Source organism: Panthera uncia, chromosome F2 (genome assembly GCF_023721935.1).
Source record: "Panthera uncia isolate 11264 chromosome F2, Puncia_PCG_1.0, whole genome shotgun sequence".
Taxonomy (NCBI): domain Eukaryota; kingdom Metazoa; phylum Chordata; class Mammalia; order Carnivora; family Felidae; genus Panthera; species Panthera uncia.
Genome location: NC_064812.1, coordinates 44,582,875 through 44,603,916, shown reverse-complemented (window position 1 = coordinate 44,603,916; position 21,042 = coordinate 44,582,875). Strand labels below are relative to the sequence as shown.

Here is a 21,042-nt window from a genome sequence, read left to right as displayed (position 1 = left end):
GAGCCTACTTCTATTATAACTAGAACATGACTTCACTTATGCTATTGAGATTAGAGAAATATGCATAGCCTTAAAACCTGTAGTAACTGGAACCTTGGATTATACAAATGACTCAAAGATTTGCTTCGTTCTAGAATTTCAAAACCTGTTCTCTCCCATTCCTTCCTGTGTTTTCTCTGCCTAATGAAACTGTTTGAACTAAGTGAACTCTGATTGCTATCATAAATATTTTAATATATTAGTTACGGTTAAGTGTTTTTTGTTATTATATACTGCTTTTAGTCACCTCAGACTTTTTGAAAATATGACTTTTCAAAACATAAATTGTTATCCTTTGTAATTTATCCAAGGTGACACTTTTGTTAGTTGTTTTTGAGCCATAAACAATGAAAAAATATTTTTTTCCCATTTATAAATGAATTTTGACTTTACCGTATTTCAAAGAACTGAGAAACAGTTGGTCTTGACAAGTTTTGAATTTGGGGAAAGAAATGGCAGTTTTTGATATCACATTTCATATCTGAGCAAGTATAATTCCACATGCAAGGTAATAATTAGAAGCCCATCAATCCACAAGGTGTACAATAAAATAGTTTTTGATCTATTAAATCTTTTTTCTGATCAAGTCCAAATTGAAATTTCAATGCTTTTTACCCTTAGAGAAATTGTTTGTACCGAAGGTGACTCAAATATGAAAAATAAGTATAAAGTCTATTTTAGAAAAAATGTAGTTATTGTTGTGTTAAAATATACATAACACAAAATTGATCATTTTAATCATTTTTAAGTATTTAGTTCTATGGCACTAGATGTACTCAAAATGTTGTACAACCATCATCATCTATCTCCAGAAGTGTTTTATCATCTCCAACTAAAACCTTGTTTCCCTTAAACACTACCGCCCCAGATAGCTGCCATTTTCTGTGTCTACACATTTGACAACTCTGGCCACCTCCTTGAAGAACAATATACATCATACAAACATACCATAATTTGTCTTCTTGTGACCATATTTCACTTTTAACATGTCTTCACGGTTCATCTATGTTATAGCCTTTGTCAGAATTTCCTTCCTTTTTTAGGGCTGAATAATATTCCATTGGATGTATTCATCACATTTTGTTTATTCATTCATCTGAAGCACTTGGGTTGCTTCACCTTTTGGCTTTTGAGACTAATGCTGCTATGATCCTGAACATACAAATATCTGTTTGATTTTCTGTTTTCATTTCTTTTGGGTATATACCTAGAAGTGGGATTGCTGAATCGTATGGTAATTGCACATTTACTTCTTTTTTTTTTTTTAAGTTTTTATTTAAATTCTGGTTAGTTAACAGTGTAACATTAATTCCAGGTGTACAGTATAGTGATTTAACACCTCCATACAAAACCTGATGCTCATCATAACAGGTGCACTCCTTAGGAATTGCCAAGCTGTCTTTCAAAAATACACAGTTTCGAATGTTTAATAATAATTGGATGTTGTTAATATTGACCTGGTAAAGGCTACCAAGTTTTTATCATCTTACAAGTCTTAGTTCAACTCTGTCTCTGCCCTGTGATGCCTTCCCTGTTTCCCAAAGCACCATTATAGTTTGTACCACTAGTAGAATAATTCTTTTCAAGTCTGTCTTGAAAAGCTACCATTAGGCTGTAAGCTAATTAAATTGCTGAGTATTTTAGTTCCTTGAAACAAATATTTTTAATATTTTAATTTTTATAATTTTAATATTTAATATTTTAAATATTTTTAAACTAAAAAAAATCTTTTAAGCAAAAATTTTTCTGTAACTCCTCTCTCCCTTAAGAGCACAGTTATTTTTCATTTATTTGAAGAAAAAGTTGACCTGATAAAACTGAGATAAAGTTTTAATGATCATCACCAGGGGGCATTGTAACAAAATATCGTCTATAAAACATTTGCAGACCTAACAGAAAACTTCACATTTCTATAACACTCTTAAATTTTTTTTTCAACGTTTTTTATTTATTTTTGGGACAGAGAGAGACAGAGCATGAACGGGGGAGGGGCAGAGAGAGAGGGAGACACAGAATCGGAAGCAGGCTCCAGGCTCCGAGCCGTCAGCCCAGAGCCTGACGCGGGGCTCGAACTCACGGACCGCGAGATCGTGACCTGGCTGAAGTCGGATGCTTAACCGACTGCGCCACCCAGGCGCCCCTTTTTTTAAATTTTTTTTTTCAACGTTTTTTATTTATTTTTGGGACAGAGATGTAACACTCTTGATCAGAACCCTCCATTAGCAATCTAAACTCCCTGAACTATCATAACTGTACTTTTCAGATTGAGAAGTGATGCTAAAAGTTGTATTTCTTTTTTTTATTTCTTTTTATTTTTTTAAATTTTATTTTTAATTTTTTAAAATTTACATCCAAATTAGTTAGCATTAGTGCAACAGTGATTTCAGGAGTAGATTCCTTAGTGCCCCTTACCCATTTAGCCCATTCCCCCTCCCACAACCCCTCCAGTAACCCTCAGTTTGTTCTCCGTATTTATGAGTCTCTTCTGTTTTGTCCCCCTCCCTGTTTTTATATTATTTTTGCTTCACTTCCCTTATGTTCATCTGTTTTGTCTCTTAAAGTCCTCATATGAGTGAAGTCATATGATTTTTGTCTTTCTCTGACTAATTTCACTTAGCATAATACCCTCCAGTTCCATCCACGTAGTTGCAAATGGCAAGATTTCATTCTTTTTGATTGCTGAGTAAGACTCCATTGTCTGTATATACCACATCTTCTTTATCCATTCATCCATCAATGGACATTTGGGCTCTTTCCATACTTTGGCTTTTGTTGATAGTGCTGCTATAAAAATGGGGGTGCATGTGTCCCTTCAAAACAGCACATCTGTATCCCTTGGATAAATGCCTAGTAGTGCAATTGCTGGGTCGTAGGGTAGTTCTATTTTTAGTTTTTTGAGGAACCTCCATACTGTTTTCCAGAGTGGCTGCACCAGTTTGCATTCCCAAAAAGTTATATTTCTAAAGCAGTTCTTTGCAGTTATTAGTAATTTGCAGATTTGCAAAGCAATTTTGCATGTTATCAAATACTTGTAACAATTTGATATTGAATAGCCCATTGAAGAAGACAGATCTGGTATTATTATTCCTGTTCAGCGCTCTGGAGAATTAATTTGGCTTCAGCAGTTGCCCTTAGACTTGAGAGGGCATCAGAGTCCCTGGGTGATTTGTGAAAAGGCAGAGGGCTGGGCCACACTTGGAGAGTTTCTGATTCAGTAGGTTGGGGAGCCCAAGAATTTGCATTCCTGGTAAGTTCTCAGGTGATATTGATGCAAGTCTGGGGACCACACCTGGAGCACCACTGACCTGAAGTATAGAGCAGTGAGAGAGTTTGAACTTGCACTCCGGATTTTCAGCTGCAAGCCCAGGGCTCTTCCCATAATAGAATGCTGCCTCTGAGAAAAAAAGAAATGCTGAGGAATAAATTCTTTGTCTCAGGAGTGACAGGCAGGGCCGTCTCTGTTACGCTACACAAATAAATGAGACATTTCTTTCATCTCACTGGGAGTTTGGGTTCTGAGAGTTTCCCTGTGCCCTCCATGAAAATGATACTCAAGGAACATGCCTTGAACAATACAATTCTTGTATATTCTGGAAGACACAAGGAATGCCTGTAAAGTTGGAAGCTGAGGTTTTTATGTTACTTACTCCTCTTCAGCCACCCCGTGGATGTATTTGGAGCATGTGTGCCGTTGACGTAACTTCCTAAACGGTTATTCATCAGCCAATCTACACATCAAAGAGATTTTTAGAATGTGACTTTAAACACTAAATTTTATTTTTGGAGAAAGTTTGGTCAAACCATCATCATGTAACTTTTAATTGTTTCTGAGGTTTGTCTTTATAAAGTTGCCCATTTACATCAGGTGGTTGTATTTGGAAGTGAGGCTCAGGTCTAGCTACAATATTTACAAGGACACATATAAATATGAAACTTACAGGAAGGTGCTTTGCTGAGCATAGACATTGAACAAATATGCTTTAAAAGATGTAAACCATAGCCAATGCTACATTTTCCACAGTTGCTGATTGCTTTCAGTTTCAAATTCATCATATTAGCATTCATTTGAAGCTGTGGCCTCCATAAACAGATTCTGTGTTGGAGTTAAGAATCTTGAGTATTTGTATATCCCTAAAGTCTGTAGACATATAGTGTTTTTATAAGAAAAAAATACAAGGAGAAAGAGCTTCATGCAGCGGTGTTGTCATGAGAAAAATATGCTTGGACTATTTATGGGATGGATAATACTTATAGCACCTATTCCATTTTATCAGTGCCCCCCCTTTTTTCCTTGAAGAATTCTTCGGTCGTCATAAATCATATTTGAGAACAGTGCTAACACTTTCCCCTTTCACAGTATGAGAAACATAGGAGGGAAAAAAAATGTAAGTAACTTTCCCAGAAACACAAATCATTTGAATGGCAAAGGGACTATTCAAATCCACTGTTCCCAAACAAAAATTAAATATGCCCAAGTTAGTAATTTATCAGTTGTGTGACCTTGAGCACATAACTCAATCACTTAGTGTTACGTTTTTTTTTCCCCTATGGAAGTTGGGCATATTAATAACGCTTACAACATTGTTGGGAAAGGGGTGACACAGCACTTGGTGTTCAGCAAATATAGAATGAGTGAATGATTAAATGAGATAATACATATAAATCTTTTACTAGCGCTTGGCACATGATAGATAGCAAATGTTATTTTCTTTTTATTTTAAAGTTGGGTCTGAGCTACATGCCACTGAATCCATCCCAGATATAGGGACATTTTTGCAAGCCTTTATTTTATTTATTTATTATTTTTAAAAATTTTTAATGTTTATTTATTTTTGAGAGCGAGAACAGGCACACATGCAAGTGGGGGAGGGACAGGGAGAGAGGGAGACACAGAATCTGAAGCAGGCTCCAGGCTCTGAGCTGTCAGCACAGAGCCTGACATGGGACTCAAACTCCTGAACTGTGAGATCATGACCTGAGCCGAGTCAGACGCTTAACCGACTGAGCAGCCCAGGTGCCCCTACATGCTTTTAAAGTCCTGAGAGCACCTGATGATTTTAACTATTTCAGATAGCAGGGTAATGGTTGATCTGTATGTGCGGGTATACTAGGGGGATACAGGTTTATTAGCAGTTTACTGTGCTTCCTGTTCTCCGTGTGTTCTTTACCTGAATAGCTGTTCCAAGTTATTTTCCTCTGTAGACCCATTTACAGTCTTCTGACCTACCTTGTTGAAGCAGTAAAACATAACCAACAGATGATTTCCCTGAAGATGGTCCTTCTTTCCCTCGATCTTCACTTGTGATTCTGTTTATTTCTGTCTCATCCTTTCACCCTATCTCTTGGCTCACTTGCTTTCTGATTGTCACACCGGATTACGCTGAAAATAGGACCCCTCATCACTGAACTCCCTTTTTCTAAGACCCTTTTCTCAAATTGTTGTCTATTACTTATCCTGAGGTCTTTTCTTTGCTCAAATACTTTCAGTTTAAAATGGTATCTCTAGAGGTGCCTGGGTGGCTCAGTCAGTTAGGCATCTCTTGATTTCAGCTCAGGTCATGATCTCCCAGTCCCCAGATCGAGTTCTTGCATCAGGCTCCACCCTGAGTGTGGAGCCTGCTTGGGTTCTCTCTCTCTCTCTCTCTCTCTCTCTCTCTCTCTCTGCCAGCTCTCTTTGTCTCTCTCAAAAACAGAAAAACAACAAAACAAAACAAAAAAACCTTTCTCTACGTATAGCCAATGCTGATTGATTTTGATCCATGCCAGTCTAAGCATGTCTTGCTGTAGTGTTCTTGATTCCAGACACTTGCCTTACATCTAACATGGCACAGATCCTGGCTTAGTGTCATTTCAGCCTCATATCTGTCTAACCCATAAAGCCTAAATATTTCACAAATGCTTCCACTGTCTTTTGTTTTACTTTTCTGTGGTTAATTCAATATCAAGTGAAGAAAGCCATGTTATTTTTTTTAAAGATATTTTTTAATGGTTATTTTTATTTTTGAGAGACACAAAGCATGAAGGGGGAGGGACAGAGAAAGAGGAAGACACAGAATCCGAAGCAGGCTCTAGGCTCTGAGTTGTCAGCACAGAGCCCAACACAGGGCTCGAACTCACAGACCGTGAGATCATGACCTGAGCTAAAGTCGAACACTCAACGGACTGAGTCATCCAGGCTCCCCGAAAGCCATGTTATTGTTGAATGACTTTCATTGTTTATAAATAAGATCACCTGCCTTCAGGAGAATGATTTCTGTATATGAGCAGGTGCATACACATATGTGCACTACACATAGAGAGGCCATTTAGCTTTGGATAAAGAGAAATATTTCTGTGAAACTGACCGAACATGTGGAGAACGGTTATATAAAATTTCAAAATGTCCATGATCAAAAGTGTCCTTGAGTGGTCAAAAGTGCGGTGCAATCGTGGGAAAGGAGATGCTTGGGAAAATGAAGTTGTGATGTTTCCTTAAATCAAAACTTCTATCCAAACTTTTGAAACTCTCTTGCAAGATGATTAGAAAGCAGCCTAAAAGTTTAAAACTGATAATCAGGGAAATATCCATGAAGCTGTGTTCAAGGACACTTCCAAATGTCTCCACCATCTAGTGTTTTGGTTTGAGGTATTCACTTTGTTCAATAGCCCATGAGAAATTTCAATCGTCTACCTCATCCTCTTTGCTTTTCTGCCTCTTGAACAGCAACATTAGAGACCTGCTTTGTTCTTGTTGCCGTATCTGTAGTTTATTTTCTGTCTCTGTTGAATATTAAGGAAAGGTCTACCGTATCCTTGAAGCTCATTAAATCCTCTCTAGGGGCGCCTGGGTGGCTCAGTCGGTTAAGCATCCGACTTCAGCTCAGGTCATGATCTCGGGGTCCGTGAGTTCGAGCCCCGCGTCGGGCTCTGGGCTGATGGCTCAGAGCCTGGAGCCTGCTTCCGATTCTGTGTCTCCCTCTCTCTGCCCCTCCCCCGTTCATGCTCTGTCTCTCTCTGTCTCAAAAATGAATAAACGTTAAAAAAAAAAAAATCCTCTCTAAAATTTGACCTTAATTTGAAAATAGTATATTTTCTTTGGTTGTTGGTGCTGCCTGCAGTGGCTCAGTTTATTAGGAGATATACATTTAAAACAACATTCAGTGACCTTTAAAAAAATGGGATATGGGCCAACGCTTGCCTAATGAAAACCCCTTGTGGCCTCTGTGGTTTTATGTAAGTGATGTAAGCTTAGCTAATAGAGAATTAGTGAGTTCCAAAACTTGACTAAATGCCTTGCCTGTCACTACTTTTACGAGAATGAGATCATGTTTTCTGCTCTTTCTTATATGGGGGAAGGCAAAAAGGAGGGTGTCGAATTATATGGGATTCTTCTTTCACCATTCTAATTCTAAAATTTCATGAGATAGACTTTTTGAAATGAAAAGCTTAGAGAAAATTCATAAAATATTGCCCTGGAAGCAGTGAGGGTTTTGTGAAAACTCTGGTTCAAAAATCGAGGGCTCAATTAAGTTATAGGTATAACTGATATTCCCTGCTTAGCTAAAGTAAATAACCTGAGTTCTGCCTTTTTACTTCTGTACGTGTGCGTATCAGAATTCAAGACGGGCTGGCCTTGGATTCCTGTAAGTGCCACAGAGTACCCTGTTCCACATGGTGGGGGTGGTTGGTGGACAAGGTTTAACTCTCATTTGTTACTCTTGGAAATTTTCTTGTTCTACCCCTGTAGCTAAAGACACTGAGGAGACAAAAGGGATGCTGTTTAACTTCGAAATGGAGATCCCCAAATTTAAGTAACACCCACCTCATGTGTTGAGAGAAAGGGAGCATAGGGTTATTTGCTCATAGAGTCAGAGTGAGAGGTACTATTTTTTTGCCTTGTGATAAAAGCTGATTTTAAATGATTTCAAAATGAGGGCCAGTACTTTTCAAGGGTAGTAAAAAATGAGAAAAATTTTAAAGGGAGACTTTGATTGACATTCAGTAATGCAGCTTATTTAAGCATTGATTTTTATTTAGATGATGACTTTTTTTCCACCCCCGATCACCACTCCCAAATGTAAGCTCTTTGAAAGCAGGGATTGTTGTGTCTTTTCAATGATGTATATTCCCAACACCTAGAACAGTGCCTCTAATGCAAACTAGGCACCCAGTAGATACTTGCTAAATGGACAGATGGTGGATAGGAGGATGGATTGGGTGGATATGGACTTTACCTAACAAACATTATCTGCTTTGTGTTGCCCGAAAAATCAAAACTCCTGTGTGAGAATGAGTAACCAAAAAGTTGCGCTAAGGGAGTAATTTTCAACCAGAGAAGATTTTGCCCTTTGGGGACTTTTGGCAATATCTGGAGGTGTTTTTGGTTGTCACCACTGAGGAATTGTGGTGGTATGATTAGCTAGCATCTAGTAGGTAGAGGCCAGAGATCCTGCTAAACATTCTGTCAAGTACGGGGCAGTCTCCTGTAACAAAGTGCTGTCTGGTCTAAAATGTTGGTGTCTTGGTTTGGAAACCCTGGTTTTAAGGATTTACTGTTTATTCCTCTATGGGTTCCGGCTCATACTCCTTAGAAAGTGTGTAGCCTTATCATACGGATTTTAGAGTGCATGGGAATCATTAGTGGTGCTTCTTACAATTTTGATGTCTTGGCTTCATGCCTATGTATTCTGAATTATGGCTAATAATACTTTTTTTGCTTTAAAGTTGGATATTAATGTGGCCGTATCAGCTACATGTATTTTGATTCATGTTTGCAGAATATATCTATTATAATTCCTTGTTTTCAGCCTTTCTATATCCTTAGGTTTTAGATACGTTTCTTATAAATAGCACATGACTCTTTATTTTAAAAAGCCCAACATGATAATCTTTGTCTTTAAATTGCAGCATTTAGTTCATCTAAATTTAATGTAGTTGCTGATTTATTTGGGGCCGAGTCAGTATCTTCCTGTATATTTGTAATGTGTTCCTTTTTCTCTCCTTCCCTTCTTTGAAATGATTGGAGATTGTTTTTTTTTATTTAAAAAAAGTTTTTTAATATTTATTTATTCTTTGAGAGAGGGAGAGAGAGCACGAGCAGGGGGAGGGGCAGAAAGAGAGGGTGACACAGAATCTGAAGCAGGCTCCAGGCTCTAAGCTGTCAGCACAGAGCCCAATGCAGGGGTTGAAATCACCAATCATGAGATCATGACCTGAAGCTGAAGTCAGACGCTTAACCTACTGAACCACCCAGGCACCCCGATTAGAGATTTTTATGATTCCATTTTTTAAAAATTCTTTGTAAAGAGTTTGTATACAATTTTGTTATTCTTTTGATTTACTACCTTAAAAATCCTACTTGCTTTATGAAAGTGTATTATTAATACTTACACCCTACTCTTAGACAATAGGCAAAGAATTGTGCAAAACTTTAGGATACTTTAAATCTATTTATTGACCTCCATTCTTAGATATTTTGTATGTATTATAATTTCGTATATTAAATAAAATAGTATTTTGCAGTGCCTGTGTGGCTCAGTCAGTTAAGCATCTGACTCTTGATTTTGGCTTAGGTCATGATCTCATGGTCGTTGAGATTGAGTCCTGAGTCAGGCTTAGCATGGAGTGTAGACCCTGCTTGTGACTGTTTCCTTCTCTACCCCTCCCCCACTTGTGTCTGTGCGTATTTCTCTCTCTCTCTCTCTCTCTCTCTCTCTCTCTCTGGATAACTTTACAAATAAATACATAAATACAATCGTATTTTAAATGTAACTTTCTAGTTTAAAAGGTTTTATTATTATTTTACACGGATAGTATTCATTTAGATTTATTTGCGGGTTTCACATTTTTGTTGTTGTTCATTTCCCCACGTATCTTGCATCTTCCTTTGGGATTCTATATTTGCTTCCAGCTTCAAATCACAGTTTTTAGTCTTCTTTGAGAATGAGTCTACTTGTTCAGTTTCCCAGTTTTTGATAGTTTGAGTTAAAACTCTCATTCTTTTAACTTTATTTTTGACGAATAACTTTTACTGGGTATAGAATTTTAAGTTGACAGTATTATATTTCATTACTTTCAAAATGTCCTTCCACCAGCTTCTAGCGTCTATTGTTGCTGCTTAGAGGTCTGGGAAAACTGTAGCTGTTGTTCCCCCTCAGGCAATCTGTTTTTCTCTTCCTGGAAGCTTTAAACATTGTCTCATTGTCTTTCATACTCTGCATTTCAAATATGATGTGTCTAGGTGTGAACTTCATTTAATTTGTCCGACCTGGAATTTATTTGGCTTCCTAAGTATGTAAATTACTATCTTTCATTGTTTTTTGAAAAATTCTTAGTTATTGTCTTTTTCAATACTGCTTCTGTCTCCCCCTTCTTCTTTGGTAACTCTAATTTCCTATATGTCACAACCTCTCACTTTATGTTTTTTTTTTTGTCTTACCTTGTTTTCTCTCCTTTTGTCTCTCTGTGCTTCATTCTAGATATTTCTTCCTATTGTATTTTGTATTTTACAATGTGATAATTTTTTCTTCTTTTGTTTAATCTATAGTACTTTTTTTTTTTTTTTTTTTTTTTATTTATTTTTGGGACAGAGAGAGACAGAGCATGAACGGGGGAGGGGCAGAGAGAGAGGGAGACACAGAATCGGAAACAGGCTCCAGGCTCCGAGCCATCAGCCCAGAGCCTGACGCGGGGCTCGAACTCACGGACCGCGAGATCGTGACCTGGCTGAAGTCGGACGCTTAACCGACTGCGCCACCCAGGCGCCCCTCTAATGTACTTTTAAACCCATCCATTAGGTTATTTCCATTTTATTCAGTGGCACAATTTTTGGTTGGTTCTTTTTCAAATCTACCATGTTTTTTTTTTTTTTAACGTTTATTTATTTTTGAGACAGAGACAGAGCATGAACGGGAGAGGGTCAGAGAGAGAGGGAGACACAGAATCCGAAACAGGCTCCAGGCTCTGAGCTGTCAGCACAGAGCCCGACGCGGGGCTCGAACTCACGGACCGCGAGATCATGACCTGAGCCGAAGTCGGACGCTCAGCCTACTGAGCCACCCAGGCGCCCCGTCAAACCTACCATGTTATTTTCCATATTTTTCAGTTGTCTACTAAAAAATTTAAGTTTAGCTTTTATTTCCTGGAACATGTTAAGTATGGTTGTTTTAATGTCTGAGTCTGGTAAACTCAGTATTGGGAAGTACTTTTGGGTTGACTTCTGTTGTTTGTGTAGTTTATCTGTATCACTCAGAGTTCTCCAGAGAGATGCTGTTCAACCCAATGCACCATCTTTTCTTCTTATGTGCTTAGTGATATATAGATATGGATCAATACTCTCTCTCTAAGTGTACACACACACACACACACACACACACACACATTTAATATTGCATTAGTTTCAGGTATATAACATAGTGATATGACAACTGTATATACAGTGCTTGGTTATATTTGATTATATCCAGGACATCGTATTTGAAAAATCATTTTTGAAATAGCTTGAGGTCCACATGATGTAACTTCCTGGAGAAGTTTTGTTTTCTTTTTTCTTTTCTTTTTTTTTTTTTTTGGCCACTTTTACAGTAATGTAATGGCATCACTGTAATACAATGGAAATAATAATACGGTACCACTTTAGTTTCAATGCTTAAGAGTTACCTAGAATATTCAAAGTAGGGCTGCTATCTATATGGGGTGGATATTTTTTTTATTTACCCTTATTCAAATATGAAAATTTCTTTCTGGTGTCAGGGAACAAAAGTGGTTTTAAATGTGGGACTCATTTCTTTCAATATCCATCTGCTCCTAGATCATGTCTTGGTTTTTCTATTGGTCATATTAGTTCTTTGATACCTTGAAGATTTCTAATATATATTCATGTTTATTGAGGTATTTTGTCTGAATTACCTTATTTTCTATTACTGGATTTGGAAGTTTTTGATAGATTTCATTAAGACAGTGAGAAAACTTGAGTGACTTTATTCTGAAAACCTCATTTGCCTTCTTCAGCAAGCAACACATTTCCTTTTCTTTAATGAACATTCACCTCTGCTCATTTCTAGGTAGCAGACTATGAAACAACAAAGCACTCTAACTGTGACTCAGTCAGATCATTCTCTTGCTGATGCACAGGTACTAGATCTGGTTCTCTGGTTAAGTAGTATTTATGGTCTCCTTATTTCCTGCCTTTCTGAGGAAATAGTCTTCCCTCATCTCCCCATGCCTGGCTCTTTTGTATCATTATAGGTCTCTGGGTAGATATCAACTTCTCAGGAAATCCTTCCCTGGACACCCGAACAAAGTAGCCATCTCATTGTTATGTCAATTTAAAAAAAAACTTCTTTATGGTACTTACCACTGTTATAAACATTTATTTATTTGTTTACCTGCTTTTTGTCTGTCTTTATCTACTCTCCATTCTTTTATGCCCAAGGGAATATAAATTCCCATGACAGCAGGATACTTGTCTGTTTATTCATTGTTATGCTCTTATTGCCCAAGGGAGTGCTTGGCAGGTAGTAAGCATTCAATATGAATTTGTTGAATGAATGAATGGCTGATGGCCTGATCGTAGCCATCCTTTGATTTCCCTACTCCCTACTCTTCATCTGATGCCCAAAAGTCACAAGCATTGGGAGGGTCTCAAGATTCTTCTCTGACTTTGAAGTCTGTCCCTACTTCCTACATCTTCCACTTTATTTACTTGGTCATATATTGCTTTCCTGCTCCATTTTCTTTAGAGGACTCTGTGTTCCTTAGTCTTACAAGACAACTCTAAGGTAAATTTCTGTTTAATAGCTGTGTTACTTTTCTTTTATAGTTATACTTGCTTTTTAACTTTAAGAGATAATTAAAGTTATACAAGTTCTAGTCTTCTTTTTGCCTTGGGTGCCAAGAAGTTCAGAACAGAACTGAGAGATTGAAGTTTGTTTGTTTACTTATTTGTTTACTTTTTAAATATTTTATTTTTATGTAATCTCCATACCCATTGTGGGGCTCAAACTCACAACTCCAAGATCAAGAGTCAGATGCTGTACTAACTGAGCCAGGCAGGCACCCCTGACAGATTACAATTTTAGAATGATCATCTTTTTCTATATTTTTGAGTTCTAATTATATTGCCCACAATTTATAAGTCTTCTACTATAAATCATCTAAAGTTCTTGGAAGATAATTGAGACTATATTAAAATACAAACCGAAGCAAAAATAAAAACCTGAGCCCTGGCTGAGTAGGTATCCCAGGAGACTTCCAAAGCTCCCTATATTAAATTGCAGGGCATTTAACATTTTATTTATAATCAGTAGTGAGGGTAGGAGGAAAGGAGGCCACTTTTCTCATTATTCATAAGATTTTTATGTGGCGAGGATCAAATAAATTTATGGAAAATTACTCATGTGTAAATGTTAGCTTTCTCTTGTTTTTTTATTTTTTGCCCCTTTAAGTTTTTTGTTTTTTGTTTTTTTGCCCATATGCAAAAAATTACACTGATGTGTAGAGGAGATATAATGGTAGATAGGTACAGTGATTAGTGACAGTAAAGACTCAACGTTCTAGAGCATAATGAAGGGGGAAAAAACCACCTTTATCAAGAAGACAGCTACCCAGAAGTGTCAGGGAAGTAGGCCCAGAAAGTAGTTCTTTCTCTTGTTAGTACCTGGGCAGCTTTCCTTTAGGAAATTCTGGAAAGAAAATTCCATAGACTAGATTGAGTCTGAGCATAGGGGCAGAACCATCAGGGTGGACAAATGCCATCATAGGAGGGGTGCTCTTCAGTTTGTGATATATTGTTGTATTGTTGGTAATTAAGGATTTCATCCACCCAGGTCACAGATGATTGCCAGAAATACTAATATGCTAAGGAGGATGTATAAAAGTTACTGCATAAAAACCAACAATGATAACTAATATTCTTTGAAAACTATATATTTGGTTTTGTATTAAGTACTTTAGAAGCACCATCTTATTTAATCTTCATATAGCTCTACGAGCTAGGTACTATTGCTTTTCCCATTTTACATATGAGAAAACCAAGGTCTTGGGAAGAGATTAATGTACCTATAGCAGAGCTGAAATTCAAACCTAGGTCACTTCAAATTCCAAATACTCTTAATTACTGGTAGTAACTTATATAAATATACCATGCCTGATTATCATAGATGGTTCCTGTTTGTCACGATTGTATGTTCTTTTAATTTTTGTGGAAGGCATGGCTGAGTTGAACTAGCCAGAGATAGGACTGATCTCTGAATCCTCTGCCCCTGCTGCCTAGCTCCCTATGCTCCTATAAGCTCTGGCTAACTTTACAAAATTGAAGTCAAGACCCTTGAAATAGGTTCATTTGAGATAAGGAGTGGAGATTGGAAGTTGATGCTGCAAGCTCTTGCTGCAATGGGCTTTTTGTGCCTAGTAATTACGAAGAACAATTGGTAACATCTGAAGTCTCCCTCAAACGGAACCTCTAACCTTACTGCTGAGGGTAAGAAAACACACTGAGTTTGGAACATATTTTTAGGTACATGTCAGAGAGTTTGTTGCTGGCATTCCTGGATTAAAGGGGGAACTTCAAAGAAACTGCAGGTGGACTCTCTAGGAGGGTAGACTAAAGAGAAAGCAGTGCTATAAATCAAGGAAATAATTCCAGACAGAAGACACTGGGTTTGTACAAGGCTTAAGACAGCTAAGCAGTGCAGTGGATATCAGAGAACCAACTCACAGATGGGGAGACAGTAGGTGACATTACGAAAAGCTGAGTGTGTCACTGTGGGGAGACCGTGAGGCTTTTGATACTGTAGTTTTTTTTTTGTTTCAGAATACACACATTGTGCTTTTAATAATACGGATAATACTGGCTGTTGTAGTAATTGCCTGAGCTAGCAAGTGTAAGTCATTAGAAACCTAGCTAGTGCTTTGTGTTACATTAGTCCTGATTCCTGTCTTTGCCTCTCACCTTCAAAGCCCAAGCACTGTTACAGTGCCATGGGGTTGCCATCATTGACGTCAAGGCCTTAGAGAAGTTATGCTAGAAGATACCCCTCACTTTTTCCCCTAGGTTATCCCTTACATATCTAGGTGCCCCTTGGGCAGTCTGAGCCAGAGACGAATGATGGCAGGGGGTTGGAGGAATAATGGAAGAATGGGGTTGGAGGAAAAAAAATATAACCTATGCATACCTGAGGTGTATTGTTGGAAATCTAATTAGTGCTAGTAGTTTTTTAACTGGATGGCAGGAAGAACAGTTATAGTTTATGCTCGTGGATCAAAGATGCACTGCAAAGCAGGAACAAAACAAAACAAACATGTAGCTTGTGTTTAATATTACAGTGGAAGAGGCCACTTTATGAAATTATTTTACAACACTCCCATGCAATTTTTATTCAGGTATTCACTGTTTTGCAGTACAAGTTCCACTGAATATCCTCTGGGGAATAACAAGTAGAGTCAGTCCAGCACTAACTGTCCCCATAAAAGGAACAAGAGGATTTATGCGTCTTCAGAGTAAGACCAGGACTGCCAACCAGGCGCTGTCTTCCAGTAAAAGTTCTGCCCCTGCCCCTTTTCATAGACAGAGAGCTGGTCATAAATTCTGCTCTTCTCTTTCCCCACCTACACCTGATGATCTTGCCTGATTGGCTTGTTGAATAGTCACAATTTTTAGTTACTGTATTGCCCACCCTTGTTGGGCTGTGATCCTTATTCAAAGATTTTGAGATTTGGCAAGTGGAGAAAGCAAGAGGAGGGCACCATGCTGAAAACTCAGAGTCCCACAGAAGCAACAAAGTAAGGACAGCTCCTAGGGAGAGAAGGAAGGGTAGCTCATCTAAGTGCTTTCAGAATGAATAGATAAGGAAGTGGGATGGGAAGGAAATATCCAGTGATGTGCCGGTAAGTGTTTGACAACCAGCTCTTTTTGTGACATCTACCGATTACCATGGGGTAAAAACTCCCACCATAGTCCGTTTCAGGTTACCAACATGATATCACCAGAAGCCAAGTTGAACATTGATGCTCATAATTGGCTTTCCTGATCTTGTACCAGTCAGCAAATCAATGGCAGTCACCTTGGCACCACTGGTTTAGAATTTAAGGAGATGGTATGTCTTTCTTTTGTGTCAGAGATTCATAAAACATTAGCTTTGTTATTTATAAGCTGTCTAATCTTGGGTAGAGATCCTACAGTTCCGTTAGTCACATTTCTTTACTATTAATTCATTTGTTCAGTATGTATTTGCATGTCTTTTGTAGGCTAGGAACTATTGTTCTAGGCATTCTGGATACAGAGGTGAATAAAATAAACTCCTTACCCTCTTAAATCTTATATTCTAGAGGGGGAGACATAATACGCAAATACCTAAAATGTAACTTTAGGTAGTTCATGAAGAAAGCACACAGGGCACTGTATGTCCTGGAGGGCAGATTTTGTGTGTTTTGTGCACTGCTCTGTTTGCAGGCTTACAACATTGCAAGAACAAATCACAGTATAAAAGAGAGTCTGCTACTCATATGATCAGAGGGACTTGAATGAACCTATGTGGCAGGTGCTGTTGGGAAGCTGGTTGATGGCTCCATCTCAAACCCTCTACCTTTGAACTCCTTTGTGGAGAGTGGCCATGTGTCACAGTTCTGATCAGAGAAAATCTTTTGGATGGGGTTTCTGGAAAAACTTTTATTATTGTTTTAATATTAACTAATGTCAATAGCTGTCAGTTGACACTTCTTCAAAGCTTTGAACACTTATATTTGAAAACAGAAAGTAACACAATGCTTAGAAAAAATCTAGCATTTTATAATTTTTTGTCTACACATTTGAGTATATGGGCAAGTTGTCGAAGAGTCAATTGGTTGAGTTTTTTAAAACAAAAGAACATGTGTGCATACATGTATGTGTGAGTATGTGTGTAATAAAAAAATAAATAAAAGTAGTGAATGCTCTAAGCAACCTGAGAGAATATATGTGAAAAAAAGAATTTGGGTTTTTTGTTCCTATAGCTGAACCAACATTTCTCACTATTTTTTTCCTTTTTTTTTTTTTTCATTATTGTCCTCCTCCTACTAGGAGATTTTTAGATATTTTCCCCCTAATAATTCCTCCCCTACCCCATTAAATTTTAGCACTAGAGAGAGAATGTACATGTTTATATTGTCAAGTAGGATTGAGTTGTGAGGGCCGCAAGCAATTATAATATCTAAGATTGTTTTGCCTCCTCCATAAACCAATTTTCACCTCCTTAGGGATCATAACAGCCTTCACTATTGAAATGCATGAGCTGAACCAGCAGAGAACTTGAAAAAATACTTCCTACATTCTTACATTTATACTTCATGGGCCAGATATGTGGGAGAGTTTTCAAACTTCTGAGAGAATCTTAGAATCAGCACAGATGTTGAGATAGCTTTCTTGAAATCCTTGAAATACTTTTAGCCCTGGGAAAATTCTGTCTACTTTGGGAAGCTGTATTTTCAGTCCTTTAACCCAGTACAGGAGGCATCTATCTCCCATTGCTGCCATTCCCAAACACATCTTCTGAAAGTTTGCAGATCAGAAATCAGAATTAGGGTGATGTAAGTTTAATCATTTCAGAAAAAAACTTTTGAAATATCTTTTCACTGTGGATTACTTGGAAAATAGAGATAAGCAAAAAGAAAAGCAAAATGACCTATAATGCAAGCATACTAGGGCCAAGGGAAAGCGCCAGGGAAACCAAATTAACATGTTGGTTTATTTTTTTCCTATTCTTCCAGTTTTGTTTTTTTTTTGGGGGGGGGAGGAGGGACAGGGGTGTCTGTGAATGCATGTGTGTACATGCACATGTAGATTTTTTTTTAATGGAATAGTCATACACGCTAATGTGTTATTATTAGTATTACTCATGCATATTAGTGTATTATATATACATGTTTTATAATCTGCCTTTTCAATTTTTATTTAAAAAATTTTCCCATTTCTTAAAGTATTTCCCTACCTTTATATTTCTTTCTTTCTTTTTTTTCCCCATTGGGTATCTAGATTTATTGTGGACATTTGACTTAATTATTGAATTTTTTTTGCTTGGCCTAGTTTGTGTTAACTTTTTTTTGAATTACACTTGACATTAGTATCAGGTGTACAATGTTATGTTAGTTTCAGGTGTATGACATAGTGATTCAACCATACCTCTCTATTTCTAATGGATGCATCATATTGACATTGTTTATATTAAAGCAGTCTCCTATTTTTTGACAAGTAGGAGATTTAAACCTGTGTGCCACAATTAAGATGTTTCAATGAATATCATTGTAGCTAATCTTTGTACATACCATTAATTACTCCCTTAGGAAGGATTCTTTGAAATGTAATTGCTAGATCAAAATTATGCATACTTTAACTGCTTTGATGAATGTTGCCAAATTTTGCTTCAGAAAGCCCAACATTTCCAAGTTTTAAAATTGGTTCTTATTCTTGCTTTAAGCAATATTTCACATACCTCTTTAAAGATATTAATTATACTAATTACTTTAGAGTCTTGTTTTATTAGCTCTATTTCTTCTGGTATAAGTTCTTACCTCTTATTTTCAGGTAATTTTATTTTTAAACTTTCATCTTATTTTTGAATTTGGAACACAAGATTCCTGAGAGCTGGCAGCTGTCTTTGCAGTTCACGTTATGGGACAAGATAAAGTTATTACAGGAGTTTGTAGTGGTCAATGACACTACAGAAATACTTAAAAATATTCCAGCAGGTATAATGCATTCTGATAGCTGCTTATTCTTCCCTTGTGTTGCCAGCCACTCAGGGTCCCTCTTACTTCTTTCTATTCAAAGCACTGCTCCTATTAGGGTATAGGTGTGCAGGATTCAGGGAAAGGAAGTTAGGGGATAGGAGGTGGAGTGTGGCTGTGGGATAAGAATGGGTGAATGAGCCCAGTGTCTACCTGCTTCTGAGAGAGTACAGTAATCCTCCTGTCTGTTGTTTCACTACCCATTCTTTTCTGGAGACCTCTACTGCCTTTGTGTACTGAGTTCCCTCATTTCTATTTGTGCGTGTGCGTGTGCGTGTGTGTGTGTGGGGGGGGGAGGGAATTTTTTCTGGGGTTTTCATATCATCCTGGGTTGATACTTCCTTCTTCAAATGATACTATCTACACATGATTTCTGTTCCTATGAGGATTTCTCTTCCTGTATTTAAGTGGCTATTTATTCTTTATTTTAGAAGGTATCTTTGTGTCATTTCTAGGATTTGTCGTGGGAGAAGGATATTGCTGATTGTGCTATCTTACCATCTTGAAACTGGAAGTACTTATATCAGTTTGCTAATACATTTGCAGCATGTGAAATGCCTTTACTCTTGCCTGGTAGAGCTTAAATGAAGCAAAGTATTGGGGGTAAAAAAGGAAGACAAAATACTGGCTGATCCTAACAAGCCAGAAAAACAATAAACGTGACTTGCTGAATGGACTACATGTTGGTATAGTACCTAATTTTTCTAGAATGCTTTAAAGTTTATTAAGTATTTTATACTTCCTCATTTGATCTTCACAGTCATTGAGGGGGGTATTGTTATGTTTATACATTAAGAACAGTCTCAGATACTTTAAATGACTTATACAAAGAAGTTGTGTAGAGGACTTGGATTTGAACCAGTTCCCGGCCTTTGAGGACAATGCTTTCTCTGTTCTACTACTACATATAGATTGAGTTATATGAAGAGCTTAAAAGAAAGAGTGTTTTAGTTAAAATAACAGTGACTTAAGAGAAGGTAAAGAAAAGCAGTCAAGAATTCTTGAAACATTGATATCTAATATGAATAAAGAACAAAGGTATGTTGAGTGGAATTAAAGGTGTTACACCTTTGAGGAGCTTTACTTAAAACCACGTTGGGGCTTGCGTGGAAACCAAGGCAGAAGCTACAAATTGGCATTCTTTCTTCAGTTCTCATCAAGAATTTGGCCACTAAAATTTTAATTTCCTGTCAGAATAAAAAAATGGAAGACCAAAGATCTCACAATTGGTTTTCAAACCATAAACAGCTTTCACAAAATCTTTGAATATCTTTCTTCTGGTTCACTACTCTGAATTGTTGCCTGGTCTGAATAAATTTTAAGATGGAATTCTTCAGTTTAAATTGTAGAATATTTCAGGGCAGAGGTTGGGAACTTTGATTTCTTTGTTATTCCCCAAGGAAAGTGCCTTTTATAGTTTAGTTACTGCTGATTACTGCTTTTTATCTGTAACTAGGTCTGTGAGATTTACAATTATGGGTGAAAGAACATCACTAGGTATACGGCTTCCCTATCCTGTGGAGAGATACTAATTACATAATTTTCTTTCAAAAGCCTGAAACTGTTTTTAAAGAGTAACTAAGGTTTGAAAGTCTTAGTTAGATTGAGAGGAGGGAGAAGTCAATTTTTATGTTTTACAAAGAAGGATTCGCATTAAAGTACCCAAGAAGGTTAGTTGGAGCAATTCAGAAACAGTGGAGAGAATCATTTATCTGTTGAAGGTGGGACAAGAAAATTCTATGACATGTTGAAATTGGTATATGTGTTTTATTTTGGCTCTTCGGTTACAACATAAATAGAAATTAAAGTTACATAGAGAAGATGTAGTGAAGAGAATTTCACAGGTATTTAAGAAGGAGCTACAGTAAGGCTGGGCAGAGCCCAAAGGTATTGGAATGAATGTTCTCAGCTCAAAGAGCATCTGGGATCTTCAGTGGCATGAACTATTAGGTCATCACACTTGTTGCAATTGGTTGGTATAATATTGGAATAATGTGGCCATATTCCAAATGCTGCTCTGCTTATACCTTGGTTCCAGTCTCCTATAAATTCAACATACACATAGCCTACTGTGGAGTCTCCAGGTCCTTGACGTAATAACTGTTCTATTTTAGCTTCCAGAACTCAATTGCAAATTATTTCCATATTTCTTGGTTTAAATTCCCAAGAGAGTATTTGATTAGGCAAGCCTGTTGGATTTCAGATGATTGGGTCAGGCCTATGATTAGCTTTCTTTGGCTCAAGAGTCAAGCCCCTGTTCAAATG

General features: G+C 37.3%; 1 protein-coding gene across 1 annotated transcript in view; it reads left to right on the top strand.

Moving 5' to 3' along the window:
• The window catches only part of LRRC69 (leucine rich repeat containing 69), an 84,589-nt gene that overhangs the window by 33,557 nt on the left and 29,990 nt on the right, over window positions 1-21,042 (top strand). The gene's annotated exons all lie outside the window — the stretch shown is intronic.